Below are 15,735 nucleotides of genomic sequence, written 5' to 3' on the forward strand. Positions count from 1 at the left end.
AAGGCTCAGAGCCTATTATGACACGCGCAGCCAGCGTTCCATTGCCACATTCCGTCTACTGCAGGCGGGATACCTGGATGGCTGAATGTCACTGAGAAGCTCACAGAGACCGCCATAAGCAACAGTTTAAAAGAATGCCACAGACTAATCAACCAAACTTTTTGGGTTGGTTTCTCTTTTATAGTCTGCAGGCATTAAATGAAAGAAGTCAGTGTTCCAGCAGAGGGAGACAACGTTTCAGAAAAGGCATTGTAGCAAACCAAAAAAGAAATTTTAAGCGCAGCAGAGTAACCAGCTCACATACCTGTTAGCTCAGGTGAGTTTAAAAGGCTGCTGTTGATAACAAGGGCATTTGCTAAATAGATGGTGTGTGTGCAACAATATACTGAAAGGTCAATTATATTTTGCAGCTTATCTCACCACCTGTAGTTATTTAGGTGAAAGCTCCAAAATGCTTGCCTAATATGTCTGTTTATCCAAAAGGAAGTATAGAGGGAGAGCTAGATAGATAGCATTGCATTACATTACATAACATGGCAATGCAATGCACAGTTGCTGAAGTTGAACCAAAATGAGCTTGTCATCTGGCTTCTGCAACTTTTAACATGAAAAATCCAATGAGGAGAAGAAAAGCAAAGCCAAAGAGTCCATCCCAAAATCCGACAAACAAGCAAAATGAACAAAAAGCATTGAATTCAATTCTTTCTGATTTTAGAAACTGCATTAAAGAAGGGGTGCACCGGTCCTGGAGATACTGCAATACCAGGTCAATGCGTGGAGTGGACAGAGCAAGCTCTTTTTCCATCTCCCTGTTCTAAAAATCCATTTAATATATGGTCCCCAGATAGGGGACGTATCAGATATTAAACTGATAAGAACAGATACTACACTTGATCTTAGCCAAAAGGCCGAGAAGCGATAACCAGAATTGGTTTCCGACTACGGTGCCACCCAAGGATTCTGAAAAGTCCATTTGTGGAGATGGCCACCTGGACTCCCGTTAAGAAGACATGCTGTCAACCTCTAGATCCCTCACATGCCTGCACTTTTCGGCTTGCTGCTGCTGCAATCCACGCGTTTTAGATCTGCATAACTCCACCTCTTTTAGCACAGTACCCTCAACCCCCGGCTGTTCCCACCCGCCTCAACACCGTTGGAAGGGAGGAGAACCAATTAAGGCGGGGGGGGGGTGTGGAACGAGCAGCTGTCTACCCTTAGCAGGAGGGTTGCTGATTAATTACCTCTCCTGCTGCTGCTGCTGCTGGCTGTCCAGCAGCAGACTGAAGGTGGCTGCTGCTGTGCGCAGGTATATAAAGGCTCAGAGCCTATTATGACACGCGCAGCCAGCGTTCCATTGCCACATTCCGTCTACTGCAGGCGGGATACCTGGATGGCTGAATGTCACTGAGAAGCTCACAGAGACCGCCATAAGCAACAGTTTAAAAGAATGCCACAGACTAATCAACCAAACTTTTTGGGTTGGTTTCTCTTTTATAGTCTGCAGGCATTAAATGAAAGAAGTCAGTGTTCCAGCAGAGGGAGACAACGTTTCAGAAAAGGCATTGTAGCAAACCAAAAAAGAAATTTTAAGCGCAGCAGAGTAACCAGCTCACATACCTGTTAGCTCAGGTGAGTTTAAAAGGCTGCTGTTGATAACAAGGGCATTTGCTAAATAGATGGTGTGTGTGCAACAATATACTGAAAGGTCAATTATATTGTGCAGCTTATCTCACCACCTGTAGTTATTTAGGTGAAAGCTCCAAAATGCTTGCCTAATATGTCTGTTTATCCAAAAGGAAGTATAGAGGGAGAGCTAGATAGATAGCATTGCATTACATTACATTACATGGCAATGCAATGCACAGTTGCTGAAGTTGAACCAAAATGAGCTTGTCATCTGGCTTCTGCAACTTTTAACATGAAAAATCCAATGAGGAGAAGAAAAGCAAAGCCAAAGAGTCCATCCCAAAATCCGACAAACAAGCAAAATGAACAAAAAGCATTGAATTCAATTCTTTCTGATTTTAGAAACTGCATTAAAGAAGGGGTGCACCGGTCCTGGAGATACTGCAAAACCAGGTCAATGCGTGGAGTGGACAGAGCAAGCTCTTTTTCCATCTCCCTGTTCTAAAAATCCATTTAATATATGGTCCCCAGATAGGGGACGTATCAGATATTAAACTGATAAGAACAGATACTACACTTGATCTTAGCCAAAAGGCCGAGAAGCGATAACCAGAATTGGTTTCCGACTACGGTGCCACCCAAGGATTCTGAAAAGTCCATTTGTGGAGATGGCCACCTGGACTCCCGTTAAGAAGACATGCTGTCAACCTCTAGATCCCTCACATGCCTGCACTTTTCGGCTTGCTGCTGCTGCAATCCACGCGTTTTAGATCTGCATAACTCCACCTCTTTTAGCACAGTACCCTCAACCCCCGGCTGTTCCCACCCGCCTCAACACCGTTGGAAGGGAGGAGAACCAATTAAGGCGGGGGGGGGGTGGAACGAGCAGCTGTCTACCCTTAGCAGGAGGGTTGCTGATTAATTACCTCTCCTGCTGCTGCTGCTGCTGGCTGTCCAGCAGCAGACTGAAGGTGGCTGCTGCTGTGCGCAGGTATATAAAGGCTCAGAGCCTATTATGACACGCGCAGCCAGCGTTCCATTGCCACATTCCGTCTACTGCAGGCGGGATACCTGGATGGCTGAATGTCACTGAGAAGCTCACAGAGACCGCCATAAGCAACAGTTTAAAAGAATGCCACAGACTAATCAACCAAACTTTTTGGGTTGGTTTCTCTTTTATAGTCTGCAGGCATTAAATGAAAGAAGTCAGTGTTCCAGCAGAGGGAGACAACGTTTCAGAAAAGGCATTGTAGCAAACCAAAAAAGAAATTTTAAGCGCAGCAGAGTAACCAGCTCACATACCTGTTAGCTCAGGTGAGTTTAAAAGGCTGCTGTTGATAACAAGGGCATTTGCTAAATAGATGGTGTGTGTGCAACATTATACTGAAAGGTCAATTATATTGTGCAGCTTATCTCACCACCTGTAGTTATTTAGGTGAAAGCTCCAAAATGCTTGCCTAATATGTCTGTTTATCCAAAAGGAAGTATAGAGGGAGAACTAGATAGATAGCATTGCATTACATTACATTACATGGCAATGCAATGCACAGTTGCTGAAGTTGAACCAAAATGAGCTTGTCATCTGGCTTCTGCAACTTTTAACATGAAAAATCCAATGAGGAGAAGAAAAGCAAAGCCAAAGAGTCCATCCCAAAATCCGACAAACAAGCAAAATGAACAAAAAGCATTGAATTCAATTCTTTCTGATTTTAGAAACTGCATTAAAGAAGGGGTGCACCGGTCCTGGAGATACTGCAATACCAGGTCAATGCGTGGAGTGGACAGAGCAAGCTCTTTTTCCATCTCCCTGTTCAAAAAATCCATTTAACATATGGTCCCCAGATAGGGGACGTATCAGATATTAAACTGATAAGAACAGATACTACACTTTATCTTAGCCAAAAGGCCGAGAAGCGATAACCAGAATTGGTTTCCGACTACAGTGCCACCCAAGGATTCTGAAAAGTCCATTTGTGGAGATGGCCACCTGGACTCCCGTTAAGAAGACATGCTGTCAACCTCTAGATCCCTCACATGCCTGCACTTTTCGGCTTGCTGCTGCTGCAATCCACGCGTTTTAGATCTGCATAACTCCACCTCTTTTAGCACAGTACCCTCAACCCCCGGCTGTTCCCACCCGCCTCAACACCGTTGGAAGGGAGGAGAACCAATTAAGGCGGGGGGGGGGGGTGGAACGAGCAGCTGTCTACCCTTAGCAGGAGGGTTGCTGATTAATTACCTCTCCTGCTGCTGCTGCTGCTGGCTGTCCAGCAGCAGACTGAAGGTGGCTGCTGCTGTGCGCAGGTATATAAAGGCTCAGAGCCTATTATGACACGCGCAGCCAGCGTTCCATTGCCACATTCCGTCTACTGCAGGCGGGATACCTGGATGGCTGAATGTCACTGAGAAGCTCACAGAGACCGCCATAAGCAACAGTTTAAAAGAATGCCACAGACTAATCAACCAAACTTTTTGGGTTGGTTTCTCTTTTATAGTCTGCAGGCATTAAATGAAAGAAGTCAGTGTTCCAGCAGAGGGAGACAACGTTTCAGAAAAGGCATTGTAGCAAACCAAAAAAGAAATTTTAAGCGCAGCAGAGTAACCAGCTCACATACCTGTTAGCTCAGGTGAGTTTAAAAGGCTGCTGTTGATAACAAGGGCATTTGCTAAATAGATGGTGTGTGTGCAACAATATACTGAAAGGTCAATTATATTGTGCAGCTTATCTCACCACCTGTAGTTATTTAGGTGAAAGCTCCAAAATGCTTGCCTAATATGTCTGTTTATCCAAAGGGAAGTATAGAGGGAGAGCTAGATAGATAGCATTGCATTACATTACATTACATGGCAATGCAATGCACAGTTGCTGAAGTTGAACCAAAATGAGCTTGTCATCTGGCTTCTGCAACTTTTAACATGAAAAATCCAATGAGGAGAAGAAAAGCAAAGCCAAAGAGTCCATCCCAAAATCCGACAAACAAGCAAAATGAACAAAAAGCATTGAATTCAATTCTTTCTGATTTTAGAAACTGCATTAAAGAAGGGGTGCACCGGTCCTGGAGATACTGCAATACCAGGTCAATGCGTGGAGTGGACAGAGCAAGCTCTTTTTCCATCTCCCTGTTCTAAAAATCCATTTAATATATGGTCCCCAGATAGGGGACGTATCAGATATTAAACTGATCAGAACAGATACTACACTTGATCTTAGCCAAAAGGCCGAGAAGCGATAACCAGAATTGGTTTCCGACTACGGTGCCACCCAAGGATTCTGAAAAGTCCATTTGTGGAGATGGCCACCTGGACTCCCGTTAAGAAGACATGCTGTCAACCTCTAGATCCCTCACATGCCTGCACTTTTCGGCTTGCTGCTGCTGCAATCCACGCGTTTTAGATCTGCATAACTCCACCTCTTTTAGCACAGTACCCTCAACCCCCGGCTGTTCCCACCCGCCTCAACACCGTTGGAAGGGAGGAGAACCAATTAAGGCGGGGGGGGGGGTGGAACGAGCAGCTGTCTACCCTTAGCAGGAGGGTTGCTGATTAATTACCTCTCCTGCTGCTGCTGCTGCTGGCTGTCCAGCAGCAGACTGAAGGTGGCTGCTGCTGTGCGCAGGTATATAAAGGCTCAGAGCCTATTATGACACGCGCAGCCAGCGTTCCATTGCCACATTCCGTCTACTGCAGGCGGGATACCTGGATGGCTGAATGTCACTGAGAAGCTCACAGAGACCGCCATAAGCAACAGTTTAAAAGAATGCCACAGACTAATCAACCAAACTTTTTGGGTTGGTTTCTCTTTTATAGTCTGCAGGCATTAAATGAAAGAAGTCAGTGTTCCAGCAGAGGGAGACAACGTTTCAGAAAAGGCATTGTAGCAAACCAAAAAAGAAATTTTAAGCGCAGCAGAGTAACCAGCTCACATACCTGTTAGCTCAGGTGAGTTTAAAAGGCTGCTGTTGATAACAAGGGCATTTGCTAAATAGATGGTGTGTGTGCAACATTATACTGAAAGGTCAATTATATTGTGCAGCTTATCTCACCACCTGTAGTTATTTAGGTGAAAGCTCCAAAATGCTTGCCTAATATGTCTGTTTATCCAAAAGGAAGTATAGAGGGAGAGCTAGATAGATAGCATTGCATTACATTACATTACATGGCAATGCAATGCACAGTTGCTGAAGTTGAACCAAAATGAGCTTGTCATCTGGCTTCTGCAACTTTTAACATGAAAAATCCAATGAGGAGAAGAAAAGCAAAGCCAAAGAGTCCATCCCAAAATCCGACAAACAAGCAAAATGAACAAAAAGCATTGAATTCAATTCTTTCTGATTTTAGAAACTGCATTAAAGAAGGGGTGCACCGGTCCTGGAGATACTGCAATACCAGGTCAATGCGTGGAGTGGACAGAGCAAGCTCTTTTTCCATCTCCCTGTTCTAAAAATCCATTTAACATATGGTCCCCAGATAGGGGACGTATCAGATATTAAACTGATAAGAACAGATACTACACTTTATCTTAGCCAAAAGGCCGAGAAGCGATAACCAGAATTGGTTTCCGACTACAGTGCCACCCAAGGATTCTGAAAAGTCCATTTGTGGAGATGGCCACCTGGACTCCCGTTAAGAAGACATGCTGTCAACCTCTAGATCCCTCACATGCCTGCACTTTTCGGCTTGCTGCTGCTGCAATCCACGCGTTTTAGATCTGCATAACTCCACCTCTTTTAGCACAGTACCCTCAACCCCCGGCTGTTCCCACCCGCCTCAACACCGTTGGAAGGGAGGAGAACCAATTAAGGCGGGGGGGGGGGGGGTGGAACGAGCAGCTGTCTACCCTTAGCAGGAGGGTTGCTGATTAATTACCTCTCCTGCTGCTGCTGCTGCTGGCTGTCCAGCAGCAGACTGAAGGTGGCTGCTGCTGTGCGCAGGTATATAAAGGCTCAGAGCCTATTATGACACGCGCAGCCAGCGTTCCATTGCCACATTCCGTCTACTGCAGGCGGGATACCTGGATGGCTGAATGTCACTGAGAAGCTCACAGAGACCGCCATAAGCAACAGTTTAAAAGAATGCCACAGACTAATCAACCAAACTTTTTGGGTTGGTTTCTCTTTTATAGTCTGCAGGCATTAAATGAAAGAAGTCAGTGTTCCAGCAGAGGGAGACAACGTTTCAGAAAAGGCATTGTAGCAAACCAAAAATGAAATTTTAAGCGCAGCAGAGTAACCAGCTCACATACCTGTTAGCTCAGGTGAGTTTAAAAGGCTGCTGTTGATAACAAGGGCATTTGCTAAATAGATGGTGTGTGTGCAACAATATACTGAAAGGTCAATTATATTTTGCAGCTTATCTCACCACCTGTAGTTATTTAGGTGAAAGCTCCAAAATGCTTGCCTAATATGTCTGTTTATCCAAAAGGAAGTATAGAGGGAGAGCTAGATAGATAGCATTGCATTACATTACATAACATGGCAATGCAATGCACAGTTGCTGAAGTTGAACCAAAATGAGCTTGTCATCTGGCTTCTGCAACTTTTAACATGAAAAATCCAATGAGGAGAAGAAAAGCAAAGCCAAAGAGTCCATCCCAAAATCCGACAAACAAGCAAAATGAACAAAAAGCATTGAATTCAATTCTTTCTGATTTTAGAAACTGCATTAAAGAAGGGGTGCACCGGTCCTGGAGATACTGCAATACCAGGTCAATGCGTGGAGTGGACAGAGCAAGCTCTTTTTCCATCTCCCTGTTCTAAAAATCCATTTAATATATGGTCCCCAGATAGGGGACGTATCAGATATTAAACTGATAAGAACAGATACTACACTTGATCTTAGCCAAAAGGCCGAGAAGCGATAACCAGAATTGGTTTCCGACTACGGTGCCACCCAAGGATTCTGAAAAGTCCATTTGTGGAGATGGCCACCTGGACTCCCGTTAAGAAGACATGCTGTCAACCTCTAGATCCCTCACATGCCTGCACTTTTCGGCTTGCTGCTGCTGCAATCCACGCGTTTTAGATCTGCATAACTTCACCTCTTTTAGCACAGTACCCTCAACCCCCGGCTGTTCCCACCCGCCTCAACACCGTTGGAAGGGAGGATAACCAATTAAGGCGGGGGGGGGGGTGGAACGAGCAGCTGTCTACCCTTAGCAGGAGGGTTGCTGATTAATTACCTCTCCTGCTGCTGCTGCTGCTGGCTGTCCAGCAGCAGACTGAAGGTGGCTGCTGCTGTGCGCAGGTATATAAAGGCTCAGAGCCTATTATGACACGCGCAGCCAGCGTTCCATTGCCACATTCCGTCTACTGCAGGCGGGATACCTGGATGGCTGAATGTCACTGAGAAGCTCACAGAGACCGCCATAAGCAACAGTTTAAAAGAATGCCACAGACTAATCAACCAAACTTTTTGGGTTGGTTTCTCTTTTATAGTCTGCAGGCATTAAATGAAAGAAGTCAGTGTTCCAGCAGAGGGAGACAACGTTTCAGAAAAGGCATTGTAGCAAACCAAAAAAGAAATTTTAAGCGCAGCAGAGTAACCAGCTCACATACCTGTTAGCTCAGGTGAGTTTAAAAGGCTGCTGTTGATAACAAGGGCATTTGCTAAATAGATGGTGTGTGTGCAACAATATACTGAAAGGTCAATTATATTGTGCAGCTTATCTCACCACCTGTAGTTATTTAGGTGAAAGCTCCAAAATGCTTGCCTAATATGTCTGTTTATCCAAAAGGAAGTATAGAGGGAGAGCTAGATAGATAGCATTGCATTACATTACATTACATGGCAATGCAATGCACAGTTGCTGAAGTTGAACCAAAATGAGCTTGTCATCTGGCTTCTGCAACTTTTAACATGAAAAATCCAATGAGGAGAAGAAAAGCAAAGCCAAAGAGTCCATCCCAAAATCCGACAAACAAGCAAAATGAACAAAAAGCATTGAATTCAATTCTTTCTGATTTTAGAAACTGCATTAAAGAAGGGGTGCACCGGTCCTGGAGATACTGCAATACCAGGTCAATGCGTGGAGTGGACAGAGCAAGCTCTTTTTCCATCTCCCTGTTCTAAAAATCCATTTAATATATGGTCCCCAGATAGGGGACGTATCAGATATTAAACTGATAAGAACAGATACTACACTTGATCTTAGCCAAAAGGCCGAGAAGCGATAACCAGAATTGGTTTCCGACTACGGTGCCACCCAAGGATTCTGAAAAGTCCATTTGTGGAGATGGCCACCTGGACTCCCGTTAAGAAGACATGCTGTCAACCTCTAGATCCCTCACATGCCTGCACTTTTCGGCTTGCTGCTGCTGCAATCCACGCGTTTTAGATCTGCATAACTCCACCTCTTTTAGCACAGTACCCTCAACCCCCGGCCGTTCCCACCCGCCTCAACACCGTTGGAAGGGAGGAGAACCAATTAAGGCGGAGGGGGGGGGGTGGAACGAGCAGCTGTCTACCCTTAGCAGGAGGGTTGCTGATTAATTACCTCTCCTGCTGCTGCTGCTGCTGGCTGTCCAGCAGCAGACTGAAGGTGGCTGCTGCTGTGCGCAGGTATATAAAGGCTCAGAGCCTATTATGACACGCGCAGCCAGCGTTCCATTGCCACATTCCGTCTACTGCAGGCGGGATACCTGGATGGCTGAATGTCACTGAGAAGCTCACAGAGACCGCCATAAGCAACAGTTTAAAAGAATGCCACAGACTAATCAACCAAACTTTTTGGGTTGGTTTCTCTTTTATAGTCTGCAGGCATTAAATGAAAGAAGTCAGTGTTCCAGCAGAGGGAGACAACGTTTCAGAAAAGGCATTGTAGCAAACCAAAAAAGAAATTTTAAGCGCAGCAGAGTAACCAGCTCACATACCTGTTAGCTCAGGTGAGTTTAAAAGGCTGCTGTTGATAACAAGGGCATTTGCTAAATAGATGGTGTGTGTGCAACAATATACTGAAAGGTCAATTATATTGTGCAGCTTATCTCACCACCTGTAGTTATTTAGGTGAAAGCTCCAAAATGCTTGCCTAATATGTCTGTTTATCCAAAAGGAAGTATAGAGGGAGAGCTAGATAGATAGCATTGCATTACATTACATTACATGGCAATGCAATGCACAGTTGCTGAAGTTGAACCAAAATGAGCTTGTCATCTGGCTTCTGCAACTTTTAACATGAAAAATCCAATGAGGAGAAGAAAAGCAAAGCCAAAGAGTCCATCCCAAAATCCGACAAACAAGCAAAATGAACAAAAAGCATTGAATTCAATTCTTTCTGATTTTAGAAACTGCATTAAAGAAGGGGTGCACCGGTCCTGGAGATAATGCAATACCAGGTCAATGCGTGGAGTGGACAGAGCAAGCTCTTTTTCCATCTCCCTGTTCTAAAAATCCATTTAATATATGGTCCCCAGATAGGGGACGTATCAGATATTAAACTGATAAGAACAGATACTACACTTGATCTTAGCCAAAAGGCCGAGAAGCGATAACCAGAATTGGTTTCCGACTACGGTGCCACCCAAGGATTCTGAAAAGTCCATTTGTGGAGATGGCCACCTGGACTCCCGTTAAGAAGACATGCTGTCAACCTCTAGATCCCTCACATGCCTGCACTTTTCGGCTTGCTGCTGCTGCAATCCACGCGTTTTAGATCTGCATAACTCCACCTCTTTTAGCACAGTACCCTCAACCCCCGGCTGTTCCCACCCGCCTCAACACCGTTGGAAGGGAGGAGAACCAATTAAGGCGGGGGGGGGGGGTGGAACGAGCAGCTGTCTACCCTTAGCAGGAGGGTTGCTGATTAATTACCTCTGCTGCTGCTGCTGCTGGCTGTCCAGCAGCAGACTGAAGGTGGCTGCTGCTGTGCGCAGGTATATAAAGGCTCAGAGCCTATTATGACACGCGCAGCCAGCGTTCCATTGCCACATTCCGTCTACTGCAGGCGGGATACCTGGATGGCTGAATGTCACTGAGAAGCTCACAGAGACCGCCATAAGCAACAGTTTAAAAGAATGCCACAGACTAATCAACCAAACTTTTTGGGTTGGTTTCTCTTTTATAGTCTGCAGGCATTAAATGAAAGAAGTCAGTGTTCCAGCAGAGGGAGACAACGTTTCAGAAAAGGCATTGTAGCAAACCAAAAAAGAAATTTTAAGCGCAGCAGAGTAACCAGCTCACATACCTGTTAGCTCAGGTGAGTTTAAAAGGCTGCTGTTGATAACAAGGGCATTTGCTAAATAGATGGTGTGTGTGCAACAATATACTGAAAGGTCAATTATATTGTGCAGCTTATCTCACCACCTGTAGTTATTTAGGTGAAAGCTCCAAAATGCTTGCCTAATATGTCTGTTTATCCAAAAGAAGTATAGAGGGAGAGCTAGATAGATAGCATTGCATTACTTTACATTACATGGCAATGCAATGCACAGTTGCTGAAGTTGAACCAAAATGAGCTTGTCATCTGGCTTCTGCAACTTTTAACATGAAAAATCCAATGAGGAGAAGAAAAGCAAAGCCAAAGAGTCCATCCCAAAATCCGACAAACAAGCAAAATGAACAAAAAGCATTGAATTCAATTCTTTCTGATTTTAGAAACTGCATTAAAGAAGGGGTGCACCGGTCCTGGAGATACTGCAATACCAGGTCAATGCGTGGAGTGGACAGAGCAAGCTCTTTTTCCATCTCCCTGTTCTAAAAATCCATTTAATATATGGTCCCCAGATAGGGGACGTATCAGATATTAAACTGATAAGAACAGATACTACACTTGATCTTAGCCAAAAGGCCGAGAAGCGATAACCAGAATTGGTTTCCGACTACGGTGCCACCCAAGGATTCTGAAAAGTCCATTTGTGGAGATGGCCACCTGGACTCCCGTTAAGAAGACATGCTGTCAACCTCTAGATCCCTCACATGCCTGCACTTTTCGGCTTGCTGCTGCTGCAATCCACGCGTTTTAGATCTGCATAACTCCACCTCTTTTAGCACAGTACCCTCAACCCCCGGCTGTTCCCACCCGCCTCAACACCGTTGGAAGGGAGGAGAACCAATTAAGGCGGGGGGGGGGGTGGAACGAGCAGCTGTCTACCCTTAGCAGGAGGGTTGCTGATTAATTACCTCTCCTGCTGCTGCTGCTGCTGGCTGTCCAGCAGCAGACTGAAGGTGGCTGCTGCTGTGCGCAGGTATATAAAGGCTCAGAGCCTATTATGACACGCGCAGCCAGCGTTCCATTGCCACATTCCGTCTACTGCAGGCGGGATACCTTTATGGCTGAATGTCACTGAGAAACTCACAGAGACCGCCATAAGCAACAGTTTAAAAGAATGCCACAGACTAATCAACCAAACTTTTTGGGTTGGTTTCTCTTTTATAGTCTGCAGGCATTAAATGAAAGAAGTCAGTGTTCCAGCAGAGGGAGACAACGTTTCAGAAAAGGCATTGTAGCAAACCAAAAAAGAAATTTTAAGCGCAGCAGAGTAACCAGCTCACATACCTGTTAGCTCAGGTGAGTTTAAAAGGCTGCTGTTGATAACAAGGGCATTTGCTAAATAGATGGTGTGTGTGCAACAATATACTGAAAGGTCAATTATATTGTGCAGCTTATCTCACCACCTGTAGTTATTTAGGTGAAAGCTCCAAAATGCTTGCCTAATATGTCTGTTTATCCAAAAGAAGTATAGAGGGAGAGCTAGATAGATAGCATTGCATTACTTTACATTACATGGCAATGCAATGCACAGTTGCTGAAGTTGAACCAAAATGAGCTTGTCATCTGGCTTCTGCAACTTTTAACATGAAAAATCCAATGAGGAGAAGAAAAGCAAAGCCAAAGAGTCCATCCCAAAATCCGACAAACAAGCAAAATGAACAAAAAGCATTGAATTCAATTCTTTCTGATTTTAGAAACTGCATTAAAGAAGGGGTGCACCGGTCCTGGAGATACTGCAATACCAGGTCAATGCGTGGAGTGGACAGAGCAAGCTCTTTTTCCATCTCCCTGTTCTAAAAATCCATTTAATATATGGTCCCCAGATAGGGGACGTATCAGATATTAAACTGATAAGAACAGATACTACACTTGATCTTAGCCAAAAGGCCGAGAAGCGATAACCAGAATTGGTTTCCGACTACGGTGCCACCCAAGGATTCTGAAAAGTCCATTTGTGGAGATGGCCACCTGGACTCCCGTTAAGAAGACATGCTGTCAACCTCTAGATCCCTCACATGCCTGCACTTTTCGGCTTGCTGCTGCTGCAATCCACGCGTTTTAGATCTGCATAACTCCACCTCTTTTAGCACAGTACCCTCAACCCCCGGCTGTTCCCACCCGCCTCAACACCGTTGGAAGGGAGGAGAACCAATTAAGGCGGGGGGGGGGGTGGAACGAGCAGCTGTCTACCCTTAGCAGGAGGGTTGCTGATTAATTACCTCTCCTGCTGCTGCTGCTGCTGGCTGTCCAGCAGCAGACTGAAGGTGGCTGCTGCTGTGCGCAGGTATATAAAGGCTCAGAGCCTATTATGACACGCGCAGCCAGCGTTCCATTGCCACATTCCGTCTACTGCAGGCGGGATACCTGGATGGCTGAATGTCACTGAGAAACTCACAGAGACCGCCATAAGCAACAGTTTAAAAGAATGCCACAGACTAATCAACCAAACTTTTTGGGTTGGTTTCTCTTTTATAGTCTGCAGGCATTAAATGAAAGAAGTCAGTGTTCCAGCAGAGGGAGACAACGTTTCAGAAAAGGCATTGTAGCAAACCAAAAAAGAAATTTTAAGCGCAGCAGAGTAACCAGCTCACATACCTGTTAGCTCAGGTGAGTTTAAAAGGCTGCTGTTGATAACAAGGGCATTTGCTAAATAGATGGTGTGTGTGCAACAATATACTGAAAGGTCAATTATATTTTGCAGCTTATCTCACCACCTGTAGTTATTTAGGTGAAAGCTCCAAAATGCTTGCCTAATATGTCTGTTTATCCAAAAGGAAGTATAGAGGGAGAGCTAGATAGATAGCATTGCATTACATTACATTACATGGCAATGCAATGCACAGTTGCTGAAGTTGAACCAAAATGAGCTTGTCATCTGGCTTCTGCAACTTTTAACATGAAAAATCCAATGAGGAGAAGAAAAGCAAAGCCAAAGAGTCCATCCCAAAATCCGACAAACAAGCAAAATGAACAAAAAGCATTGAATTCAATTCTTTCTGATTTTAGAAACTGCATTAAAGAAGGGGTGCACCGGTCCTGGAGATACTGCAATACCAGGTCAATGCGTGGAGTGGACAGAGCAAGCTCTTTTTCCATCTCCCTGTTCTAAAAATCCATTTAATATATGGTCCCCAGATAGGGGACGTATCAGATATTAAACTGATAAGAACAGATACTACACTTGATCTTAGCCAAAAGGCCGAGAAGCGATAACCAGAATTGGTTTCCGACTACGGTGCCACCCAAGGATTCTGAAAAGTCCATTTGTGGAGATGGCCACCTGGACTCCCGTTAAGAAGACATGCTGTCAACCTCTAGATCCCTCACATGCCTGCACTTTTCGGCTTGCTGCTGCTGCAATCCACGCGTTTTAGATCTGCATAACTCCACCTCTTTTAGCACAGTACCCTCAACCCCCGGCTGTTCCCACCCGCCTCAACACCGTTGGAAGGGAGGAGAACCAATTAAGGCGGGGGGGGGGGTGGAACGAGCAGCTGTCTACCCTTAGCAGGAGGGTTGCTGATTAATTACCTCTCCTGCTGCTGCTGCTGCTGGCTGTCCAGCAGCAGACTGAAGGTGGCTGCTGCTGTGCGCAGGTATATAAAGGCTCAGAGCCTATTATGACACGCGCAGCCAGCGTTCCATTGCCACATTCCGTCTACTGCAGGCGGGATACCTGGATGGCTGAATGTCACTGAGAAGCTCACAGAGACCGCCATAAGCAACAGTTTAAAAGAATGCCACAGACTAATCAACCAAACTTTTTGGGTTGGTTTCTCTTTTATAGTCTGCAGGCATTAAATGAAAGAAGTCAGTGTTCCAGCAGAGGGAGACAACGTTTCAGAAAAGGCATTGTAGCAAACCAAAAAAGAAATTTTAAGCGCAGCAGAGTAACCAGCTCACATACCTGTTAGCTCAGGTGAGTTTAAAAGGCTGCTGTTGATAACAAGGGCATTTGCTAAATAGATGGTGTGTGTGCAACAATATACTGAAAGGTCAATTATATTGTGCAGCTTATCTCACCACCTGTAGTTATTTAGGTGAAAGCTCCAAAATGCTTGCCTAATATGTCTGTTTATCCAAAAGGAAGTATAGAGGGAGAGCTAGATAGATAGCATTGCATTACATTACATTACATGGCAATGCAATGCACAGTTGCTGAAGTTGAACCAAAATGAGCTTGTCATCTGGCTTCTGCAACTTTTAACATGAAAAATCCAATGAGGAGAAGAAAAGCAAAGCCAAAGAGTCCATCCCAAAATCCGACAAACAAGCAAAATGAACAAAAAGCATTGAATTCAATTCTTTCTGATTTTAGAAACTGCATTAAAGAAGGGGTGCACCTTTCCTGGAGATACTGCAATACCAGGTCAATGCGTGGAGTGGACAGAGCAAGCTCTTTTTCCATCTCCCTGTTCTAAAAATCCATTTAATATATGGTCCCCAGATAGGGGACGTATCAGATATTAAACTGATAAGAACAGATACTACACTTGATCTTAGCCAAAAGGCCGAGAAGCGATAACCAGAATTGGTTTCCGACTACGGTGCCACCCAAGGATTCTGAAAAGTCCATTTGTGGAGATGGCCACCTGGACTCCCGTTATGAAGACATGCTGTCAACCTCTAGATCCCTCACATGCCTGCACTTTTCGGCTTGCTGCTGCTGCAATCCACGCGTTTTAGATCTGCATAACTCCACCTCTTTTAGCACAGTACCCTCAACCCCCGGCTGTTCCCACCCGCCTCAACACCGTTGGAAGGGAGGAGAACCAATTAAGGCGGGGGGGGGAGGTGGAACGAGCAGCTGTCTACCCTTAGCAGGAGGGTTGCTGATTAATTACCTCTCCTGCTGCTGCTGCTGCTGGCTGTCCAGCAGCAGACTGAAGGTGGCTGCTGCTGTG

At 45.1% G+C, this 15,735-nt stretch overlaps 12 non-coding genes across 12 annotated transcripts; all 12 read right to left on the reverse strand.

Moving 5' to 3' along the window:
• Nucleotides 1-729: 729 nt before the first annotated feature.
• LOC141189081 (U2 spliceosomal RNA) lies at nucleotides 730-920 on the reverse strand. The gene has a single exon (XR_012263153.1). It is a non-coding gene; the product is annotated as a U2 spliceosomal RNA (small nuclear RNA).
• Nucleotides 921-2,042: 1,122 nt separating this feature from the next.
• On the reverse strand, nucleotides 2,043-2,233 carry LOC141191390 (U2 spliceosomal RNA). The gene has a single exon (XR_012265387.1). It is a non-coding gene; the product is annotated as a U2 spliceosomal RNA (small nuclear RNA).
• Nucleotides 2,234-3,353: 1,120 nt separating this feature from the next.
• On the reverse strand, nucleotides 3,354-3,544 carry LOC141185257 (U2 spliceosomal RNA). The gene has a single exon (XR_012259936.1). It is a non-coding gene; the product is annotated as a U2 spliceosomal RNA (small nuclear RNA).
• Nucleotides 3,545-4,666: 1,122 nt separating this feature from the next.
• Nucleotides 4,667-4,857, reverse strand: LOC141185338 (U2 spliceosomal RNA). Its single transcript, XR_012260010.1, has one exon. It is a non-coding gene; the product is annotated as a U2 spliceosomal RNA (small nuclear RNA).
• A 1,121-nt stretch (nucleotides 4,858-5,978) lies between these two features.
• Nucleotides 5,979-6,169, reverse strand: LOC141185294 (U2 spliceosomal RNA). Its single transcript, XR_012259970.1, has one exon. It is a non-coding gene; the product is annotated as a U2 spliceosomal RNA (small nuclear RNA).
• Nucleotides 6,170-7,293: 1,124 nt separating this feature from the next.
• LOC141189082 (U2 spliceosomal RNA) lies at nucleotides 7,294-7,484 on the reverse strand. Its single transcript, XR_012263154.1, has one exon. It is a non-coding gene; the product is annotated as a U2 spliceosomal RNA (small nuclear RNA).
• A 1,121-nt stretch (nucleotides 7,485-8,605) lies between these two features.
• Nucleotides 8,606-8,796, reverse strand: LOC141189085 (U2 spliceosomal RNA). Its single transcript, XR_012263156.1, has one exon. It is a non-coding gene; the product is annotated as a U2 spliceosomal RNA (small nuclear RNA).
• A 1,123-nt stretch (nucleotides 8,797-9,919) lies between these two features.
• Nucleotides 9,920-10,110, reverse strand: LOC141186885 (U2 spliceosomal RNA). The gene has a single exon (XR_012261122.1). It is a non-coding gene; the product is annotated as a U2 spliceosomal RNA (small nuclear RNA).
• Nucleotides 10,111-11,228: 1,118 nt separating this feature from the next.
• LOC141189086 (U2 spliceosomal RNA) lies at nucleotides 11,229-11,419 on the reverse strand. The gene has a single exon (XR_012263157.1). It is a non-coding gene; the product is annotated as a U2 spliceosomal RNA (small nuclear RNA).
• A 1,120-nt stretch (nucleotides 11,420-12,539) lies between these two features.
• On the reverse strand, nucleotides 12,540-12,730 carry LOC141189087 (U2 spliceosomal RNA). Its single transcript, XR_012263158.1, has one exon. It is a non-coding gene; the product is annotated as a U2 spliceosomal RNA (small nuclear RNA).
• A 1,121-nt stretch (nucleotides 12,731-13,851) lies between these two features.
• On the reverse strand, nucleotides 13,852-14,042 carry LOC141189088 (U2 spliceosomal RNA). Its single transcript, XR_012263159.1, has one exon. It is a non-coding gene; the product is annotated as a U2 spliceosomal RNA (small nuclear RNA).
• A 1,121-nt stretch (nucleotides 14,043-15,163) lies between these two features.
• Nucleotides 15,164-15,354, reverse strand: LOC141184672 (U2 spliceosomal RNA). Its single transcript, XR_012259405.1, has one exon. It is a non-coding gene; the product is annotated as a U2 spliceosomal RNA (small nuclear RNA).
• Nucleotides 15,355-15,735: the final 381 nt, after the last annotated feature.

Source organism: Phyllobates terribilis, unplaced genomic scaffold (assembly GCF_046119375.1).
Source record: "Phyllobates terribilis strain yellow unplaced genomic scaffold, ASM4611937v1 Scaffold_40__1_contigs__length_11209783, whole genome shotgun sequence".
NCBI lineage: Eukaryota > Metazoa > Chordata > Amphibia > Anura > Dendrobatidae > Phyllobates > Phyllobates terribilis.